This window comes from Brachyhypopomus gauderio, unplaced genomic scaffold, assembly GCF_052324685.1.
Source record: "Brachyhypopomus gauderio isolate BG-103 unplaced genomic scaffold, BGAUD_0.2 sc63, whole genome shotgun sequence".
NCBI lineage: Eukaryota > Metazoa > Chordata > Actinopteri > Gymnotiformes > Hypopomidae > Brachyhypopomus > Brachyhypopomus gauderio.
In genome coordinates this window covers 144,892-170,876 of record NW_027506884.1, presented here as the reverse complement: position 1 = coordinate 170,876, position 25,985 = coordinate 144,892, and the positions used below count along the sequence as shown (strand labels likewise).

The 25,985-nt window shown below is 45.7% G+C and overlaps 33 non-coding genes across 33 annotated transcripts; all 33 read left to right on the top strand.

The window, feature by feature from the left end:
• Positions 1-25: 25 nt before the first annotated feature.
• Positions 26-107, top strand: trnas-gcu (transfer RNA serine (anticodon GCU)). Its single transcript has one exon. It is a non-coding gene; the product is annotated as a tRNA-Ser (tRNA).
• Positions 108-239: 132 nt separating this feature from the next.
• trnas-gcu (transfer RNA serine (anticodon GCU)) lies at positions 240-321 on the top strand. Its single transcript has one exon. It is a non-coding gene; the product is annotated as a tRNA-Ser (tRNA).
• Positions 322-1,096: 775 nt separating this feature from the next.
• Positions 1,097-1,178, top strand: trnas-gcu (transfer RNA serine (anticodon GCU)). Its single transcript has one exon. It is a non-coding gene; the product is annotated as a tRNA-Ser (tRNA).
• Positions 1,179-1,310: 132 nt separating this feature from the next.
• On the top strand, positions 1,311-1,392 carry trnas-gcu (transfer RNA serine (anticodon GCU)). Its single transcript has one exon. It is a non-coding gene; the product is annotated as a tRNA-Ser (tRNA).
• Positions 1,393-1,952: 560 nt separating this feature from the next.
• trnas-gcu (transfer RNA serine (anticodon GCU)) lies at positions 1,953-2,034 on the top strand. Its single transcript has one exon. It is a non-coding gene; the product is annotated as a tRNA-Ser (tRNA).
• Positions 2,035-2,166: 132 nt separating this feature from the next.
• Positions 2,167-2,248, top strand: trnas-gcu (transfer RNA serine (anticodon GCU)). Its single transcript has one exon. It is a non-coding gene; the product is annotated as a tRNA-Ser (tRNA).
• A 132-nt stretch (positions 2,249-2,380) lies between these two features.
• trnas-gcu (transfer RNA serine (anticodon GCU)) lies at positions 2,381-2,462 on the top strand. The gene has a single exon. It is a non-coding gene; the product is annotated as a tRNA-Ser (tRNA).
• A 346-nt stretch (positions 2,463-2,808) lies between these two features.
• trnas-gcu (transfer RNA serine (anticodon GCU)) lies at positions 2,809-2,890 on the top strand. The gene has a single exon. It is a non-coding gene; the product is annotated as a tRNA-Ser (tRNA).
• A 2,486-nt stretch (positions 2,891-5,376) lies between these two features.
• Positions 5,377-5,458, top strand: trnas-gcu (transfer RNA serine (anticodon GCU)). Its single transcript has one exon. It is a non-coding gene; the product is annotated as a tRNA-Ser (tRNA).
• Positions 5,459-7,991: 2,533 nt separating this feature from the next.
• trnas-gcu (transfer RNA serine (anticodon GCU)) lies at positions 7,992-8,073 on the top strand. The gene has a single exon. It is a non-coding gene; the product is annotated as a tRNA-Ser (tRNA).
• Positions 8,074-8,633: 560 nt separating this feature from the next.
• Positions 8,634-8,715, top strand: trnas-gcu (transfer RNA serine (anticodon GCU)). Its single transcript has one exon. It is a non-coding gene; the product is annotated as a tRNA-Ser (tRNA).
• Positions 8,716-8,847: 132 nt separating this feature from the next.
• Positions 8,848-8,929, top strand: trnas-gcu (transfer RNA serine (anticodon GCU)). The gene has a single exon. It is a non-coding gene; the product is annotated as a tRNA-Ser (tRNA).
• Positions 8,930-9,702: 773 nt separating this feature from the next.
• Positions 9,703-9,784, top strand: trnas-gcu (transfer RNA serine (anticodon GCU)). The gene has a single exon. It is a non-coding gene; the product is annotated as a tRNA-Ser (tRNA).
• A 560-nt stretch (positions 9,785-10,344) lies between these two features.
• On the top strand, positions 10,345-10,426 carry trnas-gcu (transfer RNA serine (anticodon GCU)). The gene has a single exon. It is a non-coding gene; the product is annotated as a tRNA-Ser (tRNA).
• Positions 10,427-10,772: 346 nt separating this feature from the next.
• Positions 10,773-10,854, top strand: trnas-gcu (transfer RNA serine (anticodon GCU)). The gene has a single exon. It is a non-coding gene; the product is annotated as a tRNA-Ser (tRNA).
• Positions 10,855-10,986: 132 nt separating this feature from the next.
• On the top strand, positions 10,987-11,068 carry trnas-gcu (transfer RNA serine (anticodon GCU)). Its single transcript has one exon. It is a non-coding gene; the product is annotated as a tRNA-Ser (tRNA).
• A 132-nt stretch (positions 11,069-11,200) lies between these two features.
• trnas-gcu (transfer RNA serine (anticodon GCU)) lies at positions 11,201-11,282 on the top strand. Its single transcript has one exon. It is a non-coding gene; the product is annotated as a tRNA-Ser (tRNA).
• Positions 11,283-11,842: 560 nt separating this feature from the next.
• trnas-gcu (transfer RNA serine (anticodon GCU)) lies at positions 11,843-11,924 on the top strand. Its single transcript has one exon. It is a non-coding gene; the product is annotated as a tRNA-Ser (tRNA).
• Positions 11,925-12,056: 132 nt separating this feature from the next.
• On the top strand, positions 12,057-12,138 carry trnas-gcu (transfer RNA serine (anticodon GCU)). The gene has a single exon. It is a non-coding gene; the product is annotated as a tRNA-Ser (tRNA).
• Positions 12,139-12,698: 560 nt separating this feature from the next.
• On the top strand, positions 12,699-12,780 carry trnas-gcu (transfer RNA serine (anticodon GCU)). The gene has a single exon. It is a non-coding gene; the product is annotated as a tRNA-Ser (tRNA).
• Positions 12,781-17,017: 4,237 nt separating this feature from the next.
• Positions 17,018-17,099, top strand: trnas-gcu (transfer RNA serine (anticodon GCU)). Its single transcript has one exon. It is a non-coding gene; the product is annotated as a tRNA-Ser (tRNA).
• A 560-nt stretch (positions 17,100-17,659) lies between these two features.
• On the top strand, positions 17,660-17,741 carry trnas-gcu (transfer RNA serine (anticodon GCU)). Its single transcript has one exon. It is a non-coding gene; the product is annotated as a tRNA-Ser (tRNA).
• A 132-nt stretch (positions 17,742-17,873) lies between these two features.
• On the top strand, positions 17,874-17,955 carry trnas-gcu (transfer RNA serine (anticodon GCU)). The gene has a single exon. It is a non-coding gene; the product is annotated as a tRNA-Ser (tRNA).
• A 773-nt stretch (positions 17,956-18,728) lies between these two features.
• trnas-gcu (transfer RNA serine (anticodon GCU)) lies at positions 18,729-18,810 on the top strand. Its single transcript has one exon. It is a non-coding gene; the product is annotated as a tRNA-Ser (tRNA).
• Positions 18,811-19,370: 560 nt separating this feature from the next.
• On the top strand, positions 19,371-19,452 carry trnas-gcu (transfer RNA serine (anticodon GCU)). The gene has a single exon. It is a non-coding gene; the product is annotated as a tRNA-Ser (tRNA).
• Positions 19,453-19,798: 346 nt separating this feature from the next.
• On the top strand, positions 19,799-19,880 carry trnas-gcu (transfer RNA serine (anticodon GCU)). Its single transcript has one exon. It is a non-coding gene; the product is annotated as a tRNA-Ser (tRNA).
• Positions 19,881-20,012: 132 nt separating this feature from the next.
• trnas-gcu (transfer RNA serine (anticodon GCU)) lies at positions 20,013-20,094 on the top strand. The gene has a single exon. It is a non-coding gene; the product is annotated as a tRNA-Ser (tRNA).
• A 132-nt stretch (positions 20,095-20,226) lies between these two features.
• trnas-gcu (transfer RNA serine (anticodon GCU)) lies at positions 20,227-20,308 on the top strand. The gene has a single exon. It is a non-coding gene; the product is annotated as a tRNA-Ser (tRNA).
• Positions 20,309-20,868: 560 nt separating this feature from the next.
• Positions 20,869-20,950, top strand: trnas-gcu (transfer RNA serine (anticodon GCU)). The gene has a single exon. It is a non-coding gene; the product is annotated as a tRNA-Ser (tRNA).
• Positions 20,951-22,366: 1,416 nt separating this feature from the next.
• On the top strand, positions 22,367-22,448 carry trnas-gcu (transfer RNA serine (anticodon GCU)). Its single transcript has one exon. It is a non-coding gene; the product is annotated as a tRNA-Ser (tRNA).
• A 346-nt stretch (positions 22,449-22,794) lies between these two features.
• trnas-gcu (transfer RNA serine (anticodon GCU)) lies at positions 22,795-22,876 on the top strand. Its single transcript has one exon. It is a non-coding gene; the product is annotated as a tRNA-Ser (tRNA).
• A 346-nt stretch (positions 22,877-23,222) lies between these two features.
• On the top strand, positions 23,223-23,304 carry trnas-gcu (transfer RNA serine (anticodon GCU)). Its single transcript has one exon. It is a non-coding gene; the product is annotated as a tRNA-Ser (tRNA).
• A 2,485-nt stretch (positions 23,305-25,789) lies between these two features.
• Positions 25,790-25,871, top strand: trnas-gcu (transfer RNA serine (anticodon GCU)). The gene has a single exon. It is a non-coding gene; the product is annotated as a tRNA-Ser (tRNA).
• Positions 25,872-25,985: the final 114 nt, after the last annotated feature.

Sequence of the window (25,985 nt, the reverse complement as noted above, 5' to 3'; positions counted from 1 at the left end):
TTGCTATCGACACACAACCACAAACGACGAGGTGGCCGAGAGGTTAAGGCGATGGACTGCTAATCCATTGTGCATAGCACGCGTGGGTTCGAATCCCACCTTCGTCGGTGTTGCTTTCTTTAATTTCTGACCATCGTGTCTCCTGCTGTAACTACAGGACCCACAAGTCAGAGAAGCCTCCTTTTGTGCTGTGAAAGTGTTTGCATCTTTGAAATTGCAATCGACACACAACCACAAACGACGAGGTGGCCGAGAGGTTAAGGCGATGGACTGCTAATCCATTGTGCATAGCACGCGTGGGTTCGAATCCCACCTTCGTCGGTGTTGCTTTCTTTAATTTCTGACAATCGTTTCTCCTGGTCTAAGTGCAGGACCCACAAGTCATATACGGCTGCTTTTGTGCTGTGAAAGTGTTTGCATCTTTGAAATCGCAATCGACACACAACCACAAACGACGAGGTGGCCGAGAGGTTAAGAGGATGGACTGCTAATCCATTGTGCATAGCACGCGTGGGTTAGAATCCCACCTTCGTCGGTGTTGCTTTCTTTAATTTCTGACAATCGTGTCTCCTGCTGTAACTACAGGACCCACAAGTCAGAAAAGCCTTCTTTTGTGCTGTGAAAGTGTTTGCTTCTTTGAAATTGCTATCGACACACAACCACAAACGACGAGGTGGCCAAGAGGTTAAGGCGATGGACTGCTAATCCATTGTGCATAGCACGCGTGCGCTCGAATCCCACCTTCGTCGGTGTTGCTTTCTTTAATTTCTGACCATCGTGTCTCCTGCTGTAACTACAGGACCCACAAGTCAGAAAAGCCTTCTTTTGTGCTGTGAAAGTGTTTGCTTCTTTGAAATTGCTATCGACACACAACCACAAAACGACGAGGTGGCCGAGAGGTTAAGGCGAAGGGCTGCTAATCCATTGTGCATAGCACGCGTGGGTTCGAATCCCACCTTCATCGGTGTTGCTTTCTTTAATTTCTGACAATCGTGTCTCCTGATATAAGTGCAGGACCCACAAGTCAGAGAATCCTCCTTTTGTGCTGTGAAAGTGTTTGCATCTTTGAAATCGCAATCGACACACAACCACAAATGACGAGGTGGCCGAGAGGTTAAGGCGATGGACTGCTAATCCATTGTGCATAGCACGCGTGGGTTCGAATCCCACCTTCGTCGGTGTTGCTTTCTTTAATTTCTGACAATCGTGTCTCCTCATATAAGTGCAGGACCCACAAGTCAGATAAGCCTCCTTTTGTGCTGTGAAAGTGTTTGCATCTTTGAAATCGCAATTGACACACAACCACAAACGACGAGGTGGCCGAGAGGTTAAGGCGATGGACTGCTAATCCATTGTGCATAGCACGCGTGGGTTCGAATCCCACCTTCGTCGGTGTTGCTTTCTTTAATTTCTGACCATCGTGTCTCCTGCTGTAACTACAGGACCCACAAGTCAGAAAAGCCTTCTTTTGTGCTGTGAAAGTGTTTGCTTCTTTGAAATTGCTATCGACACACAACCACAAACGACGAGGTGGCCGAGAGGTTAAGGCGATGGACTGCTAATCCATTGTGCATAGCACGCGTGGGTTCGAATCCCACCTTCGTAGGTGTTGCTTTCTTTAATTTCTGAAAATCGTGTCTCCTCATATAAGTGCAGGACCCACAAGTCAGATAAGCCTCCTTTTGTGCTGTGAAAGTGTTTGCATGTTTGAAATCGCAATTGACACACAACCACAAATGACGAGGTGGTCGAGAGGTTAAGGCGATGGACTGCTAATCCATTGTGCATAGCACGCGTGGGTTCGAATCCCACCTTCGTCGGTGTTGCTTTCTTTAATTTCTGACCATCGTGTCTCCTGCTGTAACTACAGGACCCACAAGTCAGATAAGCCTCCTTTTGTGCTGTGAAAGTGTTTGCATCTTTGAAATCGCAATCGACACAAAACTGTAATTGACGAGGTGGCCGAGAGGTTAAGGCGATGGACTGCTAATCCATTGTGCATAGCACGCGTGGGTTCGAATCCCACCTTCGTCGGTGTTGCTTTCTTTAATTTCTGACAATCCTGTCTCCTGATGTAAGTGCAGGACCCACAAGTCAGATAAGCCTCCTTTTGTGCTGTGAAAGTGTTTGCATCTTTGAAATCGCAATTGACACACAACCACAAACGACGAGGTGGCCGAGAGGTTAAGGCGATGGACTGCTAATCCATTGTGCATAGCACGCGTGGGTTCGAATCCCACCTTCGTCGGTGTTGCTTTCTTTAATTTCTGACCATCGTGTCTCCTGCTGTAACTACAGGACCCACAAGTCAGAAAAGCCTTCTTTTGTGCTCTGAAAGTGTTTGCTTCTTTGAAATTGCTATCGACACACAACCACAAACGACGAGGTGGCCGAGAGGTTAAGGCGATGGACTGCTAATCCATTGTGCATAGCACGCGTGGGTTCGAATCCCACCTTCGTCGGTGTTACGTTCTTTAATTTCTGACCATCGTGTCTCCTGCTGTAACTACAGGACCCACAAGTCAGAAAAGCCTTCTTTTGTGCTCTGAAAGTGTTTGCTTCTTTGAAATTGCTATCGACACACAACCACAAACGACGAGGTGGCCGAGAGGTTAAGGCGATGGACTGCTAGTCCATTGTGCATAGCACGCGTGGGTTCGAATCCCACCTTCGTCGGTGTTGCTTTCTTTAATTTCTGACCATCGTGTCTCCTGCTGTAACTACAGGACCCACAAGTCAGAAAAGCCTTCTTTTGTTCTGTGAAAGTGTTTGCTTCTTTGAAATTGCTATCGACACACAACCACAAACGACGAGGTGGCCGAGAGGTTAAGGCGATGGACTGCTAATCCATTGTGCATAGCACGCGTGGGTTCGAATCCCACCTTCGTCGGTGTTGCTTTCTTTAATTTCTGACAATCGTTTCTCCTGGTGTAAGTGCAGGACCCACAAGTCATATACGGCTGCTTTTGTGCTGTGAAAGTGTTTGCATCTTTGAAATCGCAATCGACACACAACCACAAACGACGAGGTGGCCGAGAGGTTAAGGCGATGGACTGCTAATCCATTGTGCATAGTACGCGTGGGTTCGAATCCCACCTTCGTCGGTGTTGCTTTCTTTAATTTCTGACAATCGTGTCTCCTGCTGTAACTACAGGACCCACAAGTCAGAAAAGCCTTCTTTTGTGCTCTGAAAGTGTTTGCTTCTTTGAAATTGCTATCGACACACAACCACAAACGACGAGGTGGCCGAGAGGTTAAGGTGATGGACTGCTAATCCATTGTGCATAGCACGCGTGGGTTCGAATCCCACCTTCGTCGGTGTTGCGTTCTTTAATTTCTGACCATCGTGTCTCCTGCTGTAACTACAGGACCCACAAGTCAGAAAAGCCTTCTTTTGTGCTCTGAAAGTGTTTGCTCCTTTGAAATTGCTATCGACACACAACCACAAACGACGAGGTGGCCGAGAGGTTAAGGCGATGGACTGCTAATTCATTGTGCATAGCACGCGTGGGTTCGAATCCCACCTTCGTCGGTGTTGCTTTCTTTCATTTCTGACCATCGTGTCTCCTGCTGTAACTACAGGACCCACAAGTCAGAAAAGCCTTCTTTTGTGCTCTGAAAGTGTTTGCTTCTTTGAAAATGCTATCGACACTCAACCACAAAGGACGAGGTGGCCGAGAGGTTAAGGAGATGGACTGCTAATCCATTGTGCATAGCACGCGTGGGTTCGAATCCCACCTTCGTTGGTGTTGCTTTCTTTAATTTCTGACCATCGTGTCTCCTGCTGTAACTACAGGACCCACAAGTCAGAAAAGCCTTCTTTTGTGCTCTGAAAGTGTTTGCTTCTTTGAAATTGCTATCGACACACAACCACAAATGACGAGGTGGCCGAGAGGTTAAGGCGATGGACTGCTAATCCATTGTGCATAGCACGCGTGGGTTCGAATCACACCTTCGTCTGTGTTGCTTTCTTTAATTTCTGACAATCGTGTCTCCTGATATAAGTGCAGGACCCACAAGTCAGAGAAGCCTCCTTTTGTGCTGTGAAAGTGTTTGCATCTTTGAAATCGCAATCGACACACAACCACAAACAACGAGGTGGCCGAGAGGTTAAGGCGATGGACTGCTAATCCATTGTGCATAGCACGCGTGGGTTCGAATCCCACCTTCGTCGGTGTTGCTTTCTTTCATTTCTGACCATCGTGTCTCCTGCTGTAACTACAGGACCCACAAGTCAGAAAAGCCTTCTTTTGTGCTCTGAAAGTGTTTGCTTCTTTGAAAATGCTATCGACACTCAACCACAAAGGACGAGGTGGCCGAGAGGTTAAGGAGATGGACTGCTAATCCATTGTGCATAGCACGCGTGGGTTCGAATCCCACCTTCGTCGGTGTTGCTTTCTTTAATTTCTGACCATCGTGTCTCCTGCTGTAACTACAGGACCCACAAGTCAGAAAAGCCTTCTTTTGTGCTCTGAAAGTGTTTGCTTCTTTGAAATTGCTATCGACACACAACCACAAACGACGAGGTGGCCGAGAGGTTAAGGCGATGGACTGCTAATTCATTGTGCATAGCACGCGTGGGTTCGAATCCCACCTTCGTCGGTGTTGCTTTCTTTCATTTCTGACCATCGTGTCTCCTGCTGTAACTACAGGACCCACAAGTCAGAAAAGCCTTCTTTTGTGCTCTGAAAGTGTTTGCTTCTTTGAAAATGCTATCGACACTCAACCACAAAGGACGAGGTGGCCGAGAGGTTAAGGCGATGGACTGCTAATCCATTGTGCATAGCACGCGTGGGTTCGAATCCCACCTTCGTTGGTGTTGCTTTCTTTAATTTCTGACCATCGTGTCTCCTGCTGTAACTACAGGACCCACAAGTCAGAAAAGCCTTCTTTTGTGCTCTGAAAGTGTTTGCTTCTTTGAAAATGCTATCGACACACAACCACAAATGACGAGGTGGCCGAGAGGTTAAGGCGATGGACTGCTAATCCATTGTGCATAGCACGCGTGGGTTCGAATCCCACCTTCGTCTGTGTTGCTTTCTTTAATTTCTGACAATCGTGTCTCCTGATATAAGTGCAGGACCCACAAGTCAGAGAAGCCTCCTTTTGTGCTGTGAAAGTGTTTGCATCTTTGAAATCGCAATCGACACACAACCACAAACAACGAGGTGGCCGAGAGGTTAAGGCGATGGACTGCTAATCCATTGTGCATAGCACGCGTGGGTTTGAATCCCACCTTCGTCGGTGTTGCTTTCTTTAATTTCTGACAATCGTTTCTCCTGGTGTAAGTGCAGGACCCACAAGTCATATACGGCTGCTTTTGTGCTGTGAAAGTGTTTGCATCTTTGAAATCGCAATCGACACACAACCACAAACGACGAGGTGGCCGAGAGGTTAAGGCGATGGACTGCTAATCCATTGTGCATAGCACGCGTGGGTTCGAATCCCACCTTCGTCGTTGTTGCTTTCTTTAATTTCTGACAATCGTGTCTCCTGCTGTAACTACAGGACCCACAAATCAGAAAAGCCTTCTTTTGTGCTGTGAAAGTGTTTGCTTCTTTGAAATTGCTATCGACACACAACCACAAACGACGAGGTGGCCGAGAGGTTAAGGCGATGGACTGCTAATCCATTGTGCATAGCACGCGTGTGTTCAAATCCCACCTTCGCCGGTGTTGCTTTCTTTAATTTCTGACAATCGTGTCTCCTGATGTAAGTGCAGGACCCACAAGTCAGATAAGCCTCCTTTTGTGCTGTGAAAGTGTTTGCTTCTTTGAAATTGCTATCGACACACAACCACAAAGGACGAGGTGGCCGAGAGGTTAAGGCGATGGACTGCTAATCCATTGTGCATAGCACGCGTGTGTTCAAATCCCACCTTCGTCGGTGTTGCTTTCTTTAATTTCTGACAATCGTGTCTCCTGATGTAAGTGCAGGACCCACAAGTCAGATAAGCCTCCTTTTGTGCTGTGAAAGTGTTTGCATCTTTGAAATCACAATCGACACACAACTGTAATTGAAGAGGTGGCCGAGAGTTTAAGGCGATGGACTGCTAATCCATTGTGCATAGCACGCGTGGGTTCGAATCCCACCTTCGTCAGTGTTGCTTTCTTTAACACTAGGGCTCCTGAGAATTCAGGATTCTGAGGACATCACCCCTCCTTCTTCTCCTTCTTGCCAGCAATTAGCAAAGCCAAACATCACCCTTTATTATGTTAATTCACAGAGCAAGACTGAGGCAGCAGCCTCACCCAGAAAGTCTCTGCACCCAGAAGTCACAGATCACAGATCACAAACAAGCAGAAACACAAATGCTTCTACCAAATGCTTCTAACACAAATATAGATAGATAGATAGGTAGATAGATAGATAGATAGATAGATAGATAGAGAGGTAGTATAAGAAATGTACAAAGAGCAAGATTCAAGCCTGCTGTTTAGATCACAAACAAGCAGAAACACAAATGCTTCTATCAAATGGTTCTAACACAAATATAGATAGATAGATAGATAGATAGATAGTATAAGAAATGTACAAAGAGCAAGATTCAAGCCTGCTGTTTAGATCACAAACAAGCAGAAACACAAATGCTTCTATCAAATGGTTCTAACACAAATATAGATAGATAGATAGATAGATAGTATAAGAAATGTACAAAGAGCAAGATTCAAGCCTGCTGTTTAGATCACAAACAAGCAGAAACACAAATGCTTCTATCAAATGGTTCTAACACAAATATAGATAGATAGATAGATAGTATAAGAAATGTACAAAGAGCAAGATTCAAGCCTGCTGTTTAGATCACAAACAAGCAGAAACACAAATGCTTCTATCAAATGCTTCTAACACAAATATAGATAGATAGATAGTATAAGAAATGTACAAAGAGCAAGATTCAAGCCTGCTGTTTAGATCACAAACAAGCAGAAACACAAATGCTTCTATCAAATGCTTCTAACACAAATATAGATAGATAGATAGTATAAGAAATGTACAAAGAGCAAGATTCAAGCTTGCTGTTTAGATCACAAACAAGCAGAAACACAAATGCTTCTATCAAATGCTTCTAACACAAATATAGATAGATAGATAGATAGATAGATAGATAGTATGAGAAATGTACAAAGAGCAAGATTCAAGCCTGCTGTTTAGATCACAAACAAGCAGAAACACAAATGCTTCTATCAAATGCTTCTAACACAAATATAGACAGATAGATAGATAGATAGATAGATAGAGAGCACATGAATTTGTTTTCCTGTCTTTTCCTCTCCTTTTCCAGCCTGCTGTTTAGATCACAACATTTATCAGTGATGCAGTGATGCAACGCGACCATGCTAATTTTCGCTAGCAATGATATGGGATTTCCTATATAACATTAGCATCAAGCTAATTGCGCCATATAATTTCTTAGCTTTTCAAACGCGAATTCAAACGCGGAAAGAGAAAGTGTTTGATTACAACAAATATTATATAGTATAGTATATGAAATATACAAAGAGCAAGATTCAAACATTTTTATTTATTTTTATTGTTTGACAAGACTCATTCGAGAAACTGTCGTCTCTACGTGCGATTGAATTGTAACTTTTGAAACACGAGTCTACAAATTTTCTGCCGTTTGTTGTAGTATCGGTAACATACAGTCTGCTTGTAACTTCAACTTTTTCGTGAAGTATCACGTTTGGCGTTTTGGTCATATGAGCTTGGGGGTGAGCCAGCTTGTGCTTTGGCAGGCGTATGAGCTGGGGGTGAGCCGCTTCCACCGCATTACCAAGACAATGGGCGTTAATCCCTTCACAGCAGGGGAGTGGGCTACATGGACCCTACCAAGCCCTGTGAAATTTTTCGCTTCTCTAGGAGCTCTAGTGTTAATTTCTGACAATCGTTTCTCCTGGTGTAAGTGCAGGACCCACAAGTCATATACGGCTGCTTTTGTGCTGTGAAAGTGTTTGCATCTTTGAAATCGCAATTGACACACAACCACAAACGACGAGGTGGCCGAGAGGTTAAGGCGATGGACTGCTAATCCATTGTGCATAGCACGCGTGGGTTCGAATCCCACCTTCGTCGTTGTTGCTTTCTTTAATTTCTGACAATCGTGTCTCCTGCTGTAACTACAGCACCCACAAGTCAGAAAAGCCTTCTTTTGTGCTGTGAAAGTGTTTGCTTCTTTGAAATTGCTATCGACACACAACCACAAACGACGAGGTGGCCGAGAGGTTAAGGCGATGTACTGCTAATCCATTGTGCATAGCACGCGTGTGTTCAAATCCCACCTTCGTCGGTGTTGCTTTCTTTAATTTCTGACAATCGTGTCTCCTGATGTAAGTGCAGGACCCACAAGTCAGATAAGCCTCCTTTTGTGCTGTGAAAGTGTTTGCATGTTTGAAATCGCAATTGACACACAACCACAAACGACGAGGTGGCCGAGAGGTTAAGGCGATGGACTGCTAATCCATTGTGCATAGCACGCGTGGGTTCGAATCCCACCTTCGTCTGTGTTGCTTTCTTTAATTTCTGACCATCGTGTCTCCTGCTGTAACTACAGGACCCACAAGTCAGATAAGCCTCCTTTTGTGCTGTGAAAGTGTTTGCATCTTTGAAATCGCAATCGACACAAAACTGTAATTGACGAGGTGGCCGAGAGGTTAAGGCGATGGACTGCTAATCCATTGTGCATAGCACGCGTGGGTTCGAATCCCACCTTCGTCGGTGTTGCTTTCTTTAATTTCTGACAATCCTGTCTCCTGATGTAAGTGCAGGACCCACAAGTCAGATAAGCCTCCTTTTGTGCTGTGAAAGTGTTTGCATCTTTGAAATCGCAATTGACACACAACCACAAACGACGAGGTGGCCGAGAGGTTAAGGCGATGGACTGCTAATCCATTGTGCATAGCACGCGTGGGTTCGAATCCCACCTTCGTCGGTGTTGCTTTCTTTAATTTCTGACCATCGTGTCTCCTGCTGTAACTACAGGACCCACAAGTCAGAAAAGCCTTCTTTTGTGCTCTGAAAGTGTTTGCTTCTTTGAAATTGCTATCGACACACAACCACAAACGACGAGGTGGCCGCGAGGTTAAGGCGATGGACTGCTAATCCATTGTGCATAGCACGCGTGGGTTCGAATCCCACCTTCGTCGGTGTTACGTTCTTTAATTTCTGACCATCGTGTCTCCTGCTGTAACTACAGGACCCACAAGTCAGAAAAGCCTTCTTTTGTGCTCTGAAAGTGTTTGCTTCTTTGAAATTGCTATCGACACACAACCACAAACGACGAGGTGGCCGAGAGGTTAAGGCGATGGACTGCTAGTCCATTGTGCATAGCACGCGTGGGTTCGAATCCCACCTTCGTCGGTGTTGCTTTCTTTAATTTCTGACCATCGTGTCTCCTGCTGTAACTACAGGACCCACAAGTCAGAAAAGCCTTCTTTTGTTCTGTGAAAGTGTTTGCTTCTTTGAAATTGCTATCGACACACAACCACAAACGACGAGGTGGCCGAGAGGTTAAGGCGATGGACTGCTAATCCATTGTGCATAGCACGCGTGGGTTCGAATCCTACTTCGTCGGTGTTGCTTTCTTTAATTTCTGACAATCGTTTCTCCTGGTGTAAGTGCAGGACCCACAAGTCATATACGGCTGCTTTTGTGCTGTGAAAGTGTTTGCATCTTTGAAATCGCAATCGACACACAACCACAAACGACGAGGTGGCCGAGAGGTTAAGGCGATGGACTGCTAATCCATTGTGCATAGCACGCGTGGGTTCGAATCCCACCTTCGTCGGTGTTGCTTTCTTTAATTTCTGACAATCGTGTCTCCTGCTGTAACTACAGGACCCACAAGTCAGAAAAGCCTTCTTTTGTGCTGTGAAAGTGTTTGCTTCTTTGAAATTGCTATCGACACACAACCACAAACGACGAGGTGGCCAAGAGGTTAAGGCGATGGACTGCTAATCCATTGTGCATAGCACGCGTGGGTTCGAATCCCACCTTCGTCGGTGTTGCTTTCTTTAATTTCTGACCATCGTGTCTCCTGCTGTAACTACAGGACCCACAAGTCAGAAAAGCCTTCTTTTGTGCTGTGAAAGTGTTTGCTTCTTTGAAATTGCTATCGACACACAACCACAAACGACGAGGTGGCCGAGAGGTTAAGGCGAAGGGCTGCTAATCCATTGTGCATAGCACGCGTGGGTTCGAATCCCACCTTCGTCGGTGTTGCTTTCTTTAATTTCTGACAATCGTGTCTCCTGATATAAGTGCAGGACCCACAAGTCAGAGAATCCTCCTTTTGTGCTGTGAAAGTGTTTGCATCTTTGAAATCGCAATCGACACACAACCACAAATGACGAGGTGGCCGAGAGGTTAAGGCGATGGACTGCTAATCCATTGTGCATAGCACGCGTGGGTTCGAATCCCACCTTCGTCGGTGTTGCTTTCTTTAATTTCTGACCATCGTGTCTCCTGCTGTAACTACAGGACCCACAAGTCAGAAAAGCCTTCTTTTGTGCTGTGAAAATGTTTGCTTCTTTGAAATTGCTATCGACACACAACCACAAACGACGAGGTGGCCGAGAGGTTAAGGCGATGGACTGCTAATCCGTTGTGCATAGCACGCGTGGGTTCGAATCCCACCTTCGTAGGTGTTGCTTTCTTTAATTTCTGACAATCGTGTCTCCTCATATAAGTGCAGGACCCACAAGTCAGATAAGCCTCCTTTTGTGCTGTGAAAGTGTTTGCATGTTTGAAATCGCAATTGACACACAACCACAAACGACGAGGTGGCCGAGAGGTTAAGGCGATGGACTGCTAATCCATTGTGCATAGCACGCGTGGGTTCGAATCCCACCTTCGTCGGTGTTGCTTTCTTTAATTTCTGACCATCGTGTCTCCTGCTGTAACTACAGGACCCACAAGTCAGATAAGCCTCCTTTTGTGCTGTGAAAGTGTTTGCATCTTTGAAATCGCAATCGACACAAAACTGTAATTGACGAGGTGGCCGAGAGGTTAAGGCGATGGACTGCTAATCCATTGTGCATAGCACGCGTGGGTTCGAATCCCACCTTCGTCGGTGTTGCTTTCTTTAATTTCTGACCATCGTGTCTCCTGATGTAAGTGCAGGACCCACAAGTCAGATAAGCCTCCTTTTGTGCTGTGAAAGTGTTTGCATCTTTGAAATCGCAATTGACACACAACCACAAACGACGAGGTGGCCGAGAGGTTAAGGCGATGGACTGCTAATCCATTGTGCATAGCACGCGTGGGTTCGAATCCCACCTTCGTCGGTGTTGCTTTCTTTAATTTCTGACCATCGTGTCTCCTGCTGTAACTACAGGACCCACAAGTCAGAAAAGCCTTCTTTTGTGCTCTGAAAGTGTTTGCTTCTTTGAAATTGCTATCGACACACAACCACAAACGACGAGGTGGCCGAGAGGATAAGGCGATGGACTGCTAATCCATTGTGCATAGCACGCGTGGGTTCGAATCCCACCTTCGTCGGTGTTGCGTTCTTTAATTTCTGACCATCGTGTCTCCTGCTGTAACTACAGGACCCACAAGTCAGAAAAGCCTTCTTTTGTGCTCTGAAAGTGTTTGCTTCTTTGAAATTGCTATCGACACACAACCACAAACGACGAGGTGGCCGAGAGGTTAAGGCGATGGACTGCTAGTCCATTGTGCATAGCACGCGTGGGTTCGAATCCCACCTTCGTCGGTGTTGCTTTCTTTAATTTCTGACCATCGTGTCTCCTGCTGTAACTACAGGACCCACAAGTCAGAAAAGCCTTCTTTTGTTCTGTGAAAGTGTTTGCTTCTTTGAAATTGCTATCGACACACAACCACAAACGACGAGGTGGCCGAGAGGTTAAGGCGATGGACTGCTAATCCATTGTGCATAGCACGCGTGGGTTCGAATCCCACCTTCGTCGGTGTTGCTTTCTTTAATTTCTGACCATCGTGTCTCCTGCTGTAACTACAGGACCCACAAGTCAGAAAAGCCTTCTTTTGTGCTGTGAAAGTGTTTGCTTCTTTGAAATTGCTATCGACACACAACCACAAACGACGAGGTGGCCGAGAGGTTAAGGCGATGGACTGCTAATCCATTGTGCATAGCACGCGTGGGTTCGAATCCCACCTTCGTCGGTGTTGCTTTCTTTAATTTCTGACAATCGTTTCTCCTGGTGTAAGTGCAGGACCCACAAGTCATATACGGCTGCGTTTGTGCTGTGAAAGTGTTTGCATCTTTGAAATCACAATCGACACACAACTGTAATTGAAGAGGTGGCCGAGAGGTTAAGGCGATGGACTGCTAATCCATTGTGCATAGCACGCGTGTGTTCAAATCCCACCTTCGCCGGTGTTGCTTTCTTTAATTTCTGACAATCGTTTCTCCTGGTGTAAGTGCAGGACCCACAAGTCATATACGGCTGCGTTTGTGCTGTGAAAGTGTTTGCATCTTTGAAATCACAATCGACACACAACTGTAATTGAAGAGGTGGCCGAGAGGTTAAGGCGATGGACTGCTAATCCATTGTGCATAGCACGCGTGTGTTCAAATCCCACCTTCGCCGGTGTTGCTTTCTTTAATTTCTGACAATCGTGTCTCCTGATGTAAGTGCAGGACCCACCAGTCAGATAAGCCTCCTTTTGTGCTGTGAAAGTGTTTGCATCTTTGAAATCGCAATTGACACACAACCACAAACGACGAGGTGGCCGAGAGGTTAAGGCGATGGACTGCTAATCCATTGTGCATAGCACGCGTGGGTTCGAATCCCACCTTCGTCGGTGTTGCTTTCTTTAATTTCTGACCATCGTGTCTCCTGCTGTAACTACAGGACCCACAAGTCAGAAAAGCCTTCTTTTGTGCTCTGAAAGTGTTTGCTTCTTTGAAATTGCTATCGACACACAACCACAAACGACGAGGTGGCCGAGAGGTTAAGGTGATGGACTGCTAATCCATTGTGCATAGCACGCGTGGGTTCGAATCCCACCTTCGTCGGTGTTGCGTTCTTTAATTTCTGACCATCGTGTCTCCTGCTGTAACTACAGGACCCACAAGTCAGAAAAGCCTTCTTTTGTGCTCTGAAAGTGTTTGCTTCTTTGAAATTGCTATCGACACACAACCACAAACGACGAGGTGGCCGAGAGGTTAAGGCGATGGACTGCTAATTCATTGTGCATAGCACGCGTGGGTTCGAATCCCACCTTCGTCGGTGTTGCTTTCTTTCATTTCTGACCATCGTGTCTCCTGCTGTAACTACAGGACCCACAAGTCAGAAAAGCCTTCTTTTGTGCTCTGAAAGTGTTTGCTTCTTTGAAAATGCTATCGACACTCAACCACAAAGGACGAGGTGGCCGAGAGGTTAAGGAGATGGACTGCTAATCCATTGTGCATAGCACGCGTGGGTTCGAATCCCACCTTCGTTGGTGTTGCTTTCTTTAATTTCTGACCATCGTGTCTCCTGCTGTAACTACAGGACCCACAAGTCAGAAAAGCCTTCTTTTGTGCTCTGAAAGTGTTTGCTTCTTTGAAATTGCTATCGACACACAACCACAAATGACGAGGTGGCCGAGAGGTTAAGGCGATGGACTGCTAATCCATTGTGCATAGCACGCGTGGGTTCGAATCACACCTTCGTCTGTGTTGCTTTCTTTAATTTCTGACAATCGTGTCTCCTGATATAAGTGCAGGACCCACAAGTCAGAGAAGCCTCCTTTTGTGCTGTGAAAGTGTTTGCATCTTTGAAATCGCAATCGACACACAACCACAAACAACGAGGTGGCCGAGAGGTTAAGGCGATGGACTGCTAATCCATTGTGCATAGCACGCGTGGGTTCGAATCCCACCTTCGTCGGTGTTGCTTTCTTTAATTTCTGACCATCGTGTCTCCTGCTGTAACTACAGGACCCACAAGTCAGAAAAGCCTTCTTTTGTGCTCTGAAAGTGTTTGCTTCTTTGAAATTGCTATCGACACACAACCACAAACGACGAGGTGGCCGAGAGGTTAAGGCGATGGACTGCTAATTCATTGTGCATAGCACGCGTGGGTTCGAATCCCACCTTCGTCGGTGTTGCTTTCTTTCATTTCTGACCATCGTGTCTCCTGCTGTAACTACAGGACCCACAAGTCAGAAAAGCCTTCTTTTGTGCTCTGAAAGTGTTTGCTTCTTTGAAAATGCTATCGACACTCAACCACAAAGGACGAGGTGGCCGAGAGGTTAAGGCGATGGACTGCTAATCCATTGTGCATAGCACGCGTGGGTTCGAATCCCACCTTCGTTGATGTTGCTTTCTTTAATTTCTGACAATCGTGTCTCCTGATATAAGTGCAGGACCCACAAGTCAGAGAAGCCTCCTTTTGTGCTGTGAAAGTGTTTGCATCTTTGAAATCGCAATCGACACACAACCACAAACAACGAGGTGGCCGAGAGGTTAAGGCGATGGACTGCTAATCCATTGTGCATAGCACGCGTGGGTTTGAATCCCACCTTCGTCGGTGTTGCTTTCTTTAATTTCTGACAATCGTTTCTCCTGGTGTAAGTGCAGGACCCACAAGTCATATACGGCTGCTTTTGTGCTGTGAAAGTGTTTGCATCTTTGAAATCGCAATCGACACACAACCACAAACGACGAGGTGGCCGAGAGGTTAAGGCGATGGACTGCTAATCCATTGTGCATAGCACGCGTGTGTTCAAATCCCACCTTCGCCGGTGTTGCTTTCTTTAATTTCTGACAATCGTGTCTCCTGATGTAAGTGCAGGACCCACAAGTCAGATAAGCCTCCTTTTGTGCTGTGAAAGTGTTTGCTTCTTTGAAATTGCTATCGACACACAACCACAAAGGACGAGGTGGCCGAGAGGTTAAGGCGATGGACTGCTAATCCATTGTGCATAGCACGCGTGTGTTCAAATCCCACCTTCGTCGGTGTTGCTTTCTTTAATTTCTGACAATCGTGTCTCCTGATGTAAGTGCAGGACCCACAAGTCAGATAAGCCTCCTTTTGTGCTGTGAAAGTGTTTGCATCTTTGAAATCACAATCGACACACAACTGTAATTGAAGAGGTGGCCGAGAGTTTAAGGCGATGGACTGCTAATCCATTGTGCATAGCACGCGTGGGTTCGAATCCCACCTTCGTCAGTGTTGCTTTCTTTAACACTAGGGCTCCTGAGAATTCAGGATTCTGAGGACATCACCCCTCCTTCTTCTCCTTCTTGCCAGCAATTAGCAAAGCCAAACATCACCCTTTATTATGTTAATTCACAGAGCAAGACTGAGGCAGCAGCCTCACCCAGAAAGTCTCTGCACCCAGAAGTCACAGATCACAGATCACAAACAAGCAGAAACACAAATGCTTCTACCAAATGCTTCTAACACAAATATAGATAGATAGATAGGTAGATAGATAGATAGATAGATAGAGAGGTAGTATAAGAAATGTACAAAGAGCAAGATTCAAGCCTGCTGTTTAGATCACAAACAAGCAGAAACACAAATGCTTCTATCAAATGGTTCTAACACAAATATAGATAGATAGATAGATAGATAGATAGTATAAGAAATGTACAAAGAGCAAGATTCAAGCCTGCTGTTTAGATCACAAACAAGCAGAAACACAAATGCTTCTATCAAATGGTTCTAACACAAATATAGATAGATAGATAGATAGATAGTATAAGAAATGTACAAAGAGCAAGATTCAAGCCTGCTGTTTAGATCACAAACAAGCAGAAACACAAATGCTTCTATCAAATGGTTCTAACACAAATATAGATAGATAGATAGATAGTATAAGAAATGTACAAAGAGCAAGATTCAAGCCTGCTGTTTAGATCACAAACAAGCAGAAACACAAATGCTTCTATCAAATGCTTCTAACACAAATATAGATAGATAGATAGTATAAGAAATGTACAAAGAGCAAGATTCAAGCCTGCTGTTTAGATCACAAACAAGCAGAAACACAAATGCTTCTATCAAATGCTTCTAACACAAATATAGATAGATAGATAGTATAAGAAATGTACAAAGAGCAAGATTCAAGCTTGCTGTTTAGATCACAAACAAGCAGAAACACAAATGCTTCTATCAAATGCTTCTAACACAAATATAGATAGATAGATAGATAGATAGATAGATAGTATGAGAAATGTACAAAGAGCAAGATTCAAGCCTGCTGTTTAGATCACAAACAAGCAGAAACACAAATGCTTCTATCAAATGCTTCTAACACAAATATAGACAGATAGATAGATAGATAGATAGATAGAGAGCACATGAATTTGTTTTCCTGTCTTTTCCTCTCCTTTTCCAGCCTGCTGTTTAGATCACAACATTTATCAGTGATGCAGTGATGCAACGCGACCATGCTAATTTTCGCTAGCAATGATATGGGATTTCCTATATAACATTAGCATCAAGCTAATTGCGCCATATAATTTCTTAGCTTTTCAAACGCGAATTCAAACGCGGAAAGAGAAAGTGTTTGATTACAACAAATATTATATAGTATAGTATATGAAATATACAAAGAGCAAGATTCAAACATTTTTATTTATTTTTATTGTTTGACAAGACTCATTCGAGAAACTGTCGTCTCTACGTGCGATTGAATTGTAACTTTTGAAACACGAGTCTACAAATTTTCTGCCGTTTGTTGTAGTATCGGTAACATACAGTCTGCTTGTAACTTCAACTTTTTCGTGAAGTATCACGTTTGGCGTTTTGGTCATATGAGCTTGGGGGTGAGCCAGCTTGTGCTTTGGCAGGCGTATGAGCTGGGGGTGAGCCGCTTCCACCGCATTACCAAGACAATGGGCGTTAATCCCTTCACAGCAGGGGAGTGGGCTACATGGACCCTACCAAGCCCTGTGAAATTTTTCGCTTCTCTAGGAGCTCTAGTGTTAATTTCTGACAATCGTTTCTCCTGGTGTAAGTGCAGGACCCACAAGTCATATACGGCTGCTTTTGTGCTGTGAAAGTGTTTGCATCTTTGAAATCGCAATTGACACACAACCACAAACGACGAGGTGGCCGAGAGGTTAAGGCGATGGACTGCTAATCCATTGTGCATAGCACGCGTGGGTTCGAATCCCACCTTCGTCGTTGTTGCTTTCTTTAATTTCTGACAATCGTGTCTCCTGCTGTAACTACAGCACCCACAAGTCAGAAAAGCCTTCTTTTGTGCTGTGAAAGTGTTTGCTTCTTTGAAATTGCTATCGACACACAACCACAAACGACGAGGTGGCCGAGAGGTTAAGGCGATGTACTGCTAATCCATTGTGCATAGCACGCGTGTGTTCAAATCCCACCTTCGTCGGTGTTGCTTTCTTTAATTTCTGACAATCGTGTCTCCTGATGTAAGTGCAGGACCCACAAGTCAGATAAGCCTCCTTTTGTGCTGTGAAAGTGTTTGCATGTTTGAAATCGCAATTGACACACAACCACAAACGACGAGGTGGCCGAGAGGTTAAGGCGATGGACTGCTAATCCATTGTGCATAGCACGCGTGGGTTCGAATCCCACCTTCGTCTGTGTTGCTTTCTTTAATTTCTGACCATCGTGTCTCCTGCTGTAACTACAGGACCCACAAGTCAGATAAGCCTCCTTTTGTGCTGTGAAAGTGTTTGCATCTTTGAAATCGCAATCGACACAAAACTGTAATTGACGAGGTGGCCGAGAGGTTAAGGCGATGGACTGCTAATCCATTGTGCATAGCACGCGTGGGTTCGAATCCCACCTTCGTCGGTGTTGCTTTCTTTAATTTCTGACAATCCTGTCTCCTGATGTAAGTGCAGGACCCACAAGTCAGATAAGCCTCCTTTTGTGCTGTGAAAGTGTTTGCATCTTTGAAATCGCAATTGACACACAACCACAAACGACGAGGTGGCCGAGAGGTTAAGGCGATGGACTGCTAATCCATTGTGCATAGCACGCGTGGGTTCGAATCCCACCTTCGTCGGTGTTGCTTTCTTTAATTTCTGACCATCGTGTCTCCTGCTGTAACTACAGGACCCACAAGTCAGAAAAGCCTTCTTTTGTGCTCTGAAAGTGTTTGCTTCTTTGAAATTGCTATCGACACACAACCACAAACGACGAGGTGGCCGCGAGGTTAAGGCGATGGACTGCTAATCCATTGTGCATAGCACGCGTGGGTTCGAATCCCACCTTCGTCGGTGTTACGTTCTTTAATTTCTGACCATCGTGTCTCCTGCTGTAACTACAGGACCCACAAGTCAGAAAAGCCTTCTTTTGTGCTCTGAAAGTGTTTGCTTCTTTGAAATTGCTATCGACACACAACCACAAACGACGAGGTGGCCGAGAGGTTAAGGCGATGGACTGCTAGTCCATTGTGCATAGCACGCGTGGGTTCGAATCCCACCTTCGTCGGTGTTGCTTTCTTTAATTTCTGACCATCGTGTCTCCTGCTGTAACTACAGGACCCACAAGTCAGAAAAGCCTTCTTTTGTTCTGTGAAAGTGTTTGCTTCTTTGAAATTGCTATCGACACACAACCACAAACGACGAGGTGGCCGAGAGGTTAAGGCGATGGACTGCTAATCCATTGTGCATAGCACGCGTGGGTTCGAATCCTACTTCGTCGGTGTTGCTTTCTTTAATTTCTGACAATCGTTTCTCCTGGTGTAAGTGCAGGACCCACAAGTCATATACGGCTGCTTTTGTGCTGTGAAAGTGTTTGCATCTTTGAAATCGCAATCGACACACAACCACAAACGACGAGGTGGCCGAGAGGTTAAGGCGATGGACTGCTAATCCATTGTGCATAGCACGCGTGGGTTCGAATCCCACCTTCGTCGGTGTTGCTTTCTTTAATTTCTGACAATCGTGTCTCCTGCTGTAACTACAGGACCCACAAGTCAGAAAAGCCTTCTTTTGTGCTGTGAAAGTGTTTGCTTCTTTGAAATTGCTATCGACACACAACCACAAACGACGAGGTGGCCAAGAGGTTAAGGCGATGGACTGCTAATCCATTGTGCATAGCACGCGTGGGTTCGAATCCCACCTTCGTCGGTGTTGCTTTCTTTAATTTCTGACCATCGTGTCTCCTGCTGTAACTACAGGACCCACAAGTCAGAAAAGCCTTCTTTTGTGCTGTGAAAGTGTTTGCTTCTTTGAAATTGCTATCGACACACAACCACAAACGACGAGGTGGCCGAGAGGTTAAGGCGAAGGGCTGCTAATCCATTGTGCATAGCACGCGTGGGTTCGAATCCCACCTTCGTCGGTGTTGCTTTCTTTAATTTCTGACAATCGTGTCTCCTGATATAAGTGCAGGACCCACAAGTCAGAGAATCCTCCTTTTGTGCTGTGAAAGTGTTTGCATCTTTGAAATCGCAATCGACACACAACCACAAATGACGAGGTGGCCGAGAGGTTAAGGCGATGGACTGCTAATCCATTGTGCATAGCACGCGTGGGTTCGAATCCCACCTTCGTCGGTGTTGCTTTCTTTAATTTCTGACCATCGTGTCTCCTGCTGTAACTACAGGACCCACAAGTCAGAAAAGCCTTCTTTTGTGCTGTGAAAATGTTTGCTTCTTTGAAATTGCTATCGACACACAACCACAAACGACGAGGTGGCCGAGAGGTTAAGGCGATGGACTGCTAATCCGTTGTGCATAGCACGCGTGGGTTCGAATCCCACCTTCGTAGGTGTTGCTTTCTTTAATTTCTGACAATCGTGTCTCCTCATATAAGTGCAGGACCCACAAGTCAGATAAGCCTCCTTTTGTGCTGTGAAAGTGTTTGCATGTTTGAAATCGCAATTGACACACAACCACAAACGACGAGGTGGCCGAGAGGTTAAGGCGATGGACTGCTAATCCATTGTGCATAGCACGCGTGGGTTCGAATCCCACCTTCGTCGGTGTTGCTTTCTTTAATTTCTGACCATCGTGTCTCCTGCTGTAACTACAGGACCCACAAGTCAGATAAGCCTCCTTTTGTGCTGTGAAAGTGTTTGCATCTTTGAAATCGCAATCGACACAAAACTGTAATTGACGAGGTGGCCGAGAGGTTAAGGCGATGGACTGCTAATCCATTGTGCATAGCACGCGTGGGTTCGAATCCCACCTTCGTCGGTGTTGCTTTCTTTAATTTCTGACCATCGTGTCTCCTGATGTAAGTGCAGGACCCACAAGTCAGATAAGCCTCCTTTTGTGCTGTGAAAGTGTTTGCATCTTTGAAATCGCAATTGACACACAACCACAAACGACGAGGTGGCCGAGAGGTTAAGGCGATGGACTGCTAATCCATTGTGCATAGCACGCGTGGGTTCGAATCCCACCTTCGTCGGTGTTGCTTTCTTTAATTTCTGACCATCGTGTCTCCTGCTGTAACTACAGGACCCACAAGTCAGAAAAGCCTTCTTTTGTGCTCTGAAAGTGTTTGCTTCTTTGAAATTGCTATCGACACACAACCACAAACGACGAGGTGGCCGAGAGGATAAGGCGATGGACTGCTAATCCATTGTGCATAGCACGCGTGGGTTCGAATCCCACCTTCGTCGGTGTTGCGTTCTTTAATTTCTGACCATCGTGTCTCCTGCTGTAACTACAGGACCCACAAGTCAGAAAAGCCTTCTTTTGTGCTCTGAAAGTGTTTGCTTCTTTGAAATTGCTATCGACACACAACCACAAACGACGAGGTGGCCGAGAGGTTAAGGCGATGGACTGCTAGTCCATTGTGCATAGCACGCGTGGGTTCGAATCCCACCTTCGTCGGTGTTGCTTTCTTTAATTTCTGACCATCGTGTCTCCTGCTGTAACTACAGGACCCACAAGTCAGAAAAGCCTTATTTTGTTCTGTGAAAGTGTTTGCTTCTTTGAAATTGCTATCGACACACAACCACAAACGACGAGGTGGCCGAGAGGTTAAGGCGATGGACTGCTAATCCATTGTGCATAGCACGCGTGGGTTCGAATCCCACCTTCGTCGGTGTTGCTTTCTTTAATTTCTGACCATAGTGTCTCCTGCTGTAACTACAGGACCCACAAGTCAGAAAAGCCTTCTTTTGTGCTGTGAAAGTGTTTGCTTCTTTGAAATTGCTATCGACACACAACCACAAAGGACGAGGTGGCCGAGAGGTTAAGGCGATGGACTGCTAATCCATTGTGCATAGCACGCGTGTGTTCAAATCCCACCTTCGTCGGTGTTGCTTTCTTTAATTTCTGACAATCGTGTCTCCTGATGTAAGTGCAGGACCCACAAGTCAGATAAGCCTCCTTTTGTGCTGTGAAAGTGTTTGCATCTTTGAAATCACAATCGACACACAACTGTAATTGAAGAGGTGGCCGAGAGTTTAAGGCGATGGACTGCTAATCCATTGTGCATAGCACGCGTGGGTTCGAATCCCACCTTCGTCAGTGTTGCTTTCTTTAATTTCTGACAATCGTTTCTCCTGGTGTAAGTGCAGGACCCACAAGTCATATACGGCTGCTTTTGTGCTGTGAAAGTGTTTGCATCTTTGAAATCGCAATCGACACACAACCACAAACGACGAGGTGGCCGAGCGGTTAAGGCGATGGACTGCTAATCCATTGTGCATAGCACACGTGGGTTCGAATCCCACCTTCGTCGTTGTTGCTTTCTTTAATTTCTGACAATCGTGTCTCCTGCTGTAACTACAGGACCCACAAGTCAGAAAAGCCTTCTTTTGTGCTGTGAAAGTGTTTGCTTCTTTGAAATTGCTATCGACACACAACCACAAACGACGAGGTGGCCGAGAGGTTAAGGCGATGGACTGCTAATCCATTGTGCATAGCACGCGTGTGTTCAAATCCCACCTTCGTCGGTGTTGCTTTCTTTAATTTCTGACAATCGTGTCTCCTGATGTAAGTGCAGGACCCACAAGTCAGATAAGCCTCCTTTTGTGCTGTGAAAGTGTTTGCTTCTTTGAAATTGCTATCGACACACAACCACAAAGGACGAGGTGGCCGAGAGGTTAAGGCGATGGACTGCTAATCCATTGTGCATAGCACGCGTGTGTTCAAATCCCACCTTCGTCGGTGTTGCTTTCTTTAATTTCTGACAATCGTGTCTCCTGATGTAAGTGCAGGACCCACAAGTCAGATAAGCCTCCTTTTGTGCTGTGAAAGTGTTTGCATCTTTGAAATCACAATCGACACACAACTGTAATTGAAGAGGTGGCTGAGAGTTTAAGGCGATGGACTGCTAATCCATTGTGCATAGCACGCGTGGGTTCGAATCCCACCTTCGTCAGTGTTGCTTTCTTTAATTTCTGACAATCGTTTCTCCTGGTGTAAGTGCAGGACCCACAAGTCATATACGGCTGCTTTTGTGCTGTGAAAGTGTTTGCATCTTTGAAATCGCAATCGACACACAACCACAAACGACGAGGTGGCCGAGAGGTTAAGGCGATGGACTGCTAATCCATTGTGCATAGCACGCGTGGGTTCGAATCCCACCTTCGTCGTTGTTGCTTTCTTTAATTTCTGACAATCGTGTCTCCTGCTGTAACTACAGGACCCACAAGTCAGAAAAGCCTTCTTTTGTGCTGTGAAAGTGTTTGCTTCTTTGAAATTGCTATCGACACACAACCACAAACGACGAGGTGGCCGAGAGGTTAAGGCGAAGGGCTGCTAATCCATTGTGCATAGCACGCGTGGGTTCGAATCCCACCTTCGTCGGTGTTGCTTTCTTTAATTTCTGACACTCGTGTCTCCTGATATAAGTGCAGGACCCACAAGTCAGAGAATCCTCCTTTTGTGCTGTGAAAGTGTTTGCATCTTTGAAATCGCAATCGACACACAACCACAAATGACGAGGTGGCCGAGAGGTTAAGGCGATGGACTGCTAATCCATTGTGCATAGCACGCGTGGGTTCGAATCCCACCTTCGTCGGTGTTGCTTTCTTTAATTTCTGACAATCGTGTCTCCTGCTGTAACTACAGGACCCACAAGTCAGAAAAGCCTTCTTTTGTGCTGTGAAAGTGTTTGCATCTTTGAAATCGCAATTGACACACAACCACAAACGATGAGGTGGCCGAGAGGTTAAGGCGATGGACTGCTAATCCATTGTGCATAGCACGCGTGGGTTCGAATCCCACCTTCGTCGGTGTTGCTTTCTTTAATTTCTGACCATCGTGTCTCCTGCTGTAACTACAGGACCCACAAGTCAGAAAAGCCTTCTTTTGTGCTCTGAAAGTGTTTGCTTCTTTGAAATTGCTATCGACACACAACCACAAACGACGAGGTGGCCGAGAGGTTAAGGCGATGGACTGCTAATCCATTGTGCATAGCACGCGTGGGTTCGAATCCCACCTTCGTCGGTGTTGCGTTCTTTAATTTCTGACCATCGTGTCTCCTGCTGTAACTACAGGACCCACAAGTCAGAAAAGCCTTCTTTTGTGCTCTGAAAGTGTTTGCTTCTTTGAAATTGCTATCGACACACAACCACAAACGACGAGGTGGCCGAGAGGTTAAGGCGATGGACTGCTAGTCCATTGTGCATAGCACGCGTGGGTTCGAATCCCACCTTCGTCGGTGTTGCTTTCTTTAATTTCTGACCATCGTGTCTCCTGCTGTAACTACAGGACCCACAAGTCAGAAAAGCCTTCTTTTGTTCTGTGAAAGTGTTTGCTTCTTTGAAATTGCTATCGACACACAACCACAAACGACGAGGTGGCCGAGAGGTTAAGGCGATGGACTGCTAATCCATTGTGCATAGCACGCGTGGGTCCGAATCCCACCTTCGTCGGTGTTGCTTTCTTTAATTTCTGACCATAGTGTCTCCTGCTGTAACTACAGGACCCACAAGTCAGAAAAGCCTTCTTTTGTGCTGTGAAAGTGTTTGCTTCTTTGAAATTGCTATCGACACACAACCACAAAGGACGAGGTGGCCGAGAGGTTAAGGCGATGGACTGCTAATCCATTGTGCATAGCACGCGTGTGTTCAAATCCCACCTTCGTCGGTGTTGCTTTCTTTAATTTCTGACAATCGTGTCTCCTGATGTAAGTGCAGGACCCACAAGTCAGATAAGCCTCCTTTTGTGCTGTGAAAGTGTTTGCATCTTTGAAATCACAATCGACACACAACTGTAATTGAAGAGGTGGCCGAGAGTTTAAGGCGATGGACTGCTAATCCATTGTGCATAGCACGCGTGGGTTCGAATCCCACCTTCGTCAGTGTTGCTTTCTTTAATTTCTGACAATCGTTTCTCCTGGTGTAAGTGCAGGACCCACAAGTCATATACGGCTGCTTTTGTGCTGTGAAAGTGTTTGCATCTTTGAAATCGCAATCGACACACAACCACAAACGACGAGGTGGCCGAGAGGTTAAGGCGATGGACTGCTAATCCATTGTGCATAGCACCCGTGGGTTCGAATCCCACCTTCGTCGTTGTTGCTTTCTTTAATTTCTGACAATCGTGTCTCCTGCTGTAACTACAGGACCCACAAGTCAGAAAAGCCTTCTTTTGTGCTGTGAAAGTGTTTGCTTCTTTGAAATTGCTATCGACACACAACCACAAACGACGAGGTGGCCGAGAGGTTAAGGCGATGGACTGCTAATCCATTGTGCATAGCACGCGTGTGTTCAAATCCCACCTTCGTCGGTGTTGCTTTCTTTAATTTCTGACAATCGTGTCTCCTGATGTAAGTGCAGGACCCACAAGTCAGATAAGCCTCCTTTTGTGCTGTGAAAGTGTTTGCTTCTTTGAAATTGCTATCGACACACAACCACAAAGGACGAGGTGGCCGAGAGGTTAAGGCGATGGACTGCTAATCCATTGTGCATAGCACGCGTGTGTTCAAATCCCACCTTCGTCGGTGTTGCTTTCTTTAATTTCTGACAATCGTGTCTCCTGATGTAAGTGCAGGACCCACAAGTCAGATAAGCCTCCTTTTGTGCTGTGAAAGTGTTTGCTTCTTTGAAATTGCTATCGACACACAACCACAAAGGACGAGGTGGCCGAGAGGTTAAGGCGATGGACTGCTAATCCATTGTGCATAGCACGCGTGTGTTCAAATCCCACCTTCGTCGGTGTTGCTTTCTTTAATTTCTGACAATCGTGTCTCCTGATGTAAGTGCAGGACCCACAAGTCAGATAAGCCTCCTTTTGTGCTGTGAAAGTGTTTGCATCTTTGAAATCACAATCGACACACAACTGTAATTGAAGAGGTGGCCGAGAGTTTAAGGCGATGGACTGCTAATCCATTGTGCATAGCACGCGTGGGTTCGAATCCCACCTTCGTCAGTGTTGCTTTCTTTAATTTCTCACAATCGTTTCTCCTGGTGTAAGTGCAGGACCCACAAGTCATATACGGCTGCTTTTGTGCTGTGAAAGTGTTTGCATCTTTGAAATCGCAATCGACACACAACCACAAACGACGAGGTGCCGAGAGGTTAAGGCGATGGACTGCTAATCCATTGTGCATAGCACGCGTGGGTTCGAATCCCACCTTCGTCGTTGTTGCTTTCTTTAATTTCTGACAATCGTGTCTCCTGCTGTAACTACAGGACCCACAAGTCAGAAAAGCCTTCTTTTGTGCTGTGAAAGTGTTTGCTTCTTTGAAATTGCTATCGACACACAACCACAAACGACGAGGTGGCCGAGAGGTTAAGGCGAAGGGCTGCTAATCCATTGTGCATAGCACGCGTGGGTTCGAATCCCACCTTCGTCGGTGTTGCTTTCTTTAATTTCTGACACTCGTGTCTCCTGATATAAGTGCAGGACCCACAAGTCAGAGAATCCTCCTTTTGTGCTGTGAAAGTGTTTGCATCTTTGAAATCGCAATCGACACACAACCACTAATGACGAGGTGGCCGAGAGGTTAAGGCGATGGACTGCTAATCCATTGTGCATAGCACGCGTGGGTTCGAATCCCACCTTCGTCGGTGTTGCTTTCTTTAATTTCTGACAATCGTGTCTCCTGCTGTAACTACAGGACCCACAAGTCAGAAAAGCCTTCTTTTGTGCTGTGAAAGTGTTTGCTTCTTTGAAATTGCTAT